Consider the following 3,182-nt stretch of genomic DNA (forward strand, 5'->3'; position numbering starts at 1 on the left):
GAACAGAACGCAAGTGCACCCTTGAATAGAGGCAGAGGGAGTTAGGCCAGAGCAGAGGGGGAATTTGAGAGGACAGATTGGGGGAAGTGTGCTACCACCGTTTAATACAAACGAATGGATGAGAGCTTGAGCTGCAGAAGAGCGGAGACGTGGAAGAGTTAATGATCTTAATGAGGTGCAAGTAGGCTGACACGGTGACGATGGCGATATGTGGTTGAAAGCACAAAACGCAGTGAAGGATGTCACTATGGTTATGACGTGACTCGTTCAGACTCAGACAGTTGCGAGGGCGAAGATTGAGTCAGTGGCAAGGCATTTTCTCCTCGCACATGGTCAATGATGCTTCCCAGCTCATCTCATCCGTTTACCACAACTTCACTCTCAAAACCCATCCCTCCTCCAAGGACAGAGCTCCCTTATTTATCACTTTAACTTCCAGCAACCTCCGCAGACATCATGTCATTCTCCGACATTTCCACCACCCGAAAATGAACCTCACCAGCTAAGATGTGTTTCCCTCCCCACCCCTATCCGCTTTCTATAAAGATAATTCCCTCTACGACACCTTTGACAAGTGCACGCCCCTCACCAAACCACCCTCCCCTCCCGCCCCATTCTCATTCCAACACGGGATTACAAAACTTCCACCCACACCTCCACTCTGTCGCAGGCCCAAAGGAGCCTTCCACATCCATTAGAGTTTTACCTGCACTTCCACGCATGTCATTGAATGTATCCATTGCTCCTGATACAGTCTACCTATATTGCAGAAACCGGATACCTAATTACAATTCGCTTCAGAAAACACCCCCGGACACCCGTAACAAATAACATCACTGACCAGTGGCCGAACACTTCAACTCTCCCTCCCAATCAGCCAAGATCATGCAGGTCCTGGGCTTCCATTGCTCTCATGAACTGTCCTATGTATCAATCTTCCTTCCCACCTATCCGCTCCGTACTGCTCTGCGACCAATCACCACTGCACCCACCTCCATCTACCTACCACACTCTCAGCTACCTTGTCCCAGCCCCATACACTCCAATTTGTCTCTCTACCCCCTCGGTTTACAAGCTTATTTCCTGATGATGGCTCTTGCCCGAAACGTCGATTCTCCTACTCCTTGAATGTTGCCTGCCCTGCTGTGCTTTTCCAGCAGCACACTTTCGGCTCAGGAGCGAGGCAGTGGATTTTGATTTCGGGACTGAAGACAGAGGCCTCAGCTTTGCCATGATGCAATTGTAAGAAATGTCTGCTCCAACAGAACTGCATGTCAGACAAGGCAGGACAGCGTTTGACCTGGAAGGAACAGGGAGGTGATCGTGTTTATATCCACCTGCAGATCTATTTGTTCTCTGTGGTGGATGCTGTGTGCATGAACGATTCTGACGAAATTCTGGTCGACTGAGTGTCGAAAATCCCTCACCCTCAGACCATATCTTAGAAAGTATCCAGAGTCTTGTGAAAGTTGCTTTCCCACTCTCATGTTTGGATAACATCAATTTAGCAGGATATTAGAAGGGGAAGATTTACAAACCAATCTCTCCGTCGTGATCTGATAAAGTCGCACATTTTATCACAAGTAGAATTTGATCAGATAGAGATCATGAACGGGACGAAAACCCTCTGGTTACAGTGAGAGAGAAATCGTTCTCTTATTGTATGTGTGGACAATGGTTCTACCCATCATCAGAGCTCGCAAACCACAAATGCAGTCATACTAAGGAAAGTCTATGGAAATGTGTGTATTCATTTCCTTGTCTGAGCTGAATTACCATGGAGACAGAGATTCCAGGAAAAAGCGATTCATCTGGTCAGAGTGTGGGAAGGGATTCACTCTGTCGCTGACCTGCTGCAGCACCTGCTCGTTCAAAATGAGGAGAAACCATTTCAAAGTCTGGACTGCCGAAAATGCTTTAAAACGTCCAGAACAACGCTCATACTAATTAGAAACATCTGATCTCGCCAGACTTTGGAAAATGTTATCAAACCTCTGTGTGCTTCATATCTGAGAAATATGCTCACATGAATGAGAGACCTTTAAGAATTCTGGAGACGTGACGTCTGATCTACGTGCTCACGCGGGAGGAGAGACATCTTTGTTTCCAAAAATGGGACCTGCTGTAAAAGTCCGAGTGACTGGATGGCTCATCACCTTTCTCACAATATCAACGTGTCTTTCTAAATGCCCTGACTGCAGGAAGTGCTGCACAAGTTCCTGGAGACGAACGTGTCATCAACCTGTTCACACTGCGGAAAGACATTATTCACTCTAAAAGTTCCAGGGGGCAGTTTATCATTAACGTCCTCACATTGAAGAGAGACCTATTAAATGTATCGTCTGTGGGATGTGCTTAACAGTCTCTGTAGAACTGATGTCCCTTCGACATTTTCACAATGTGCTAGACGATTCAAGTGTAGTTATTCTAGGAATAGGTTCAAGCGTTCATCTCAACTCTCAGTACACCTGCAAGTTTGCAGTGGGCAGAAAGCATTTACTTGCTCCTTGCGAGAAACACAGTTACCTCACTCATCGACCCTGCTGAGACAAAAGAGGGATCCCACTAAGGGAAAGAATTCACTCACTCATCGACCCTGCTGAGACAGTGCAGAGATTACATATCTCAACAGCGATTTAACCTTGTTGTTCATCATATTCAGTTCTGAAAGCAAAGTTTTGATATTCTGGATAAAAATCAAACAAATCAGCTTTGTATTAAAATTCATTGTCAAATGTCATTGGAAGGATGCGTTTACCGAGTACTTGAAGCATCAGCACAGGTTCTCAAGGGGTAATAATGTCTGACAAATATAAGACGAAGTCGACCCTGTAGAGGTGACGAGCTGGAATTTCCAAAAGGCTTTTGGCGAGGTGCAGTATGAGAATCTGCTCAATAATGGGCAACTTCTACTTTAGACGATGGTGTGTTTGGAGTTTCCACATCGTCTCCGATTCTGCCTGTATTTCCTCCCCAGACGAAAGATGCGTTGGTGACCTTTGGCCATGGGGAATGCAGAGTTACAGGAATTAGGTAGAGGTGTGAGTTTGGGTGTGATGTCCGTTGCAGGATTAAAGGAATCTTCCTGGGCCGAATGGCCTGTTTCCACATTGTAGGTATTATATTAGGACAAGGTTGATCGCCGGGATTAAGGCTTTTGTCATATGAATTTCCTTTTTTAA

This window comes from Chiloscyllium plagiosum, chromosome 8, assembly GCF_004010195.1.
Source record: "Chiloscyllium plagiosum isolate BGI_BamShark_2017 chromosome 8, ASM401019v2, whole genome shotgun sequence".
NCBI classification, from domain to species: domain Eukaryota; kingdom Metazoa; phylum Chordata; class Chondrichthyes; order Orectolobiformes; family Hemiscylliidae; genus Chiloscyllium; species Chiloscyllium plagiosum.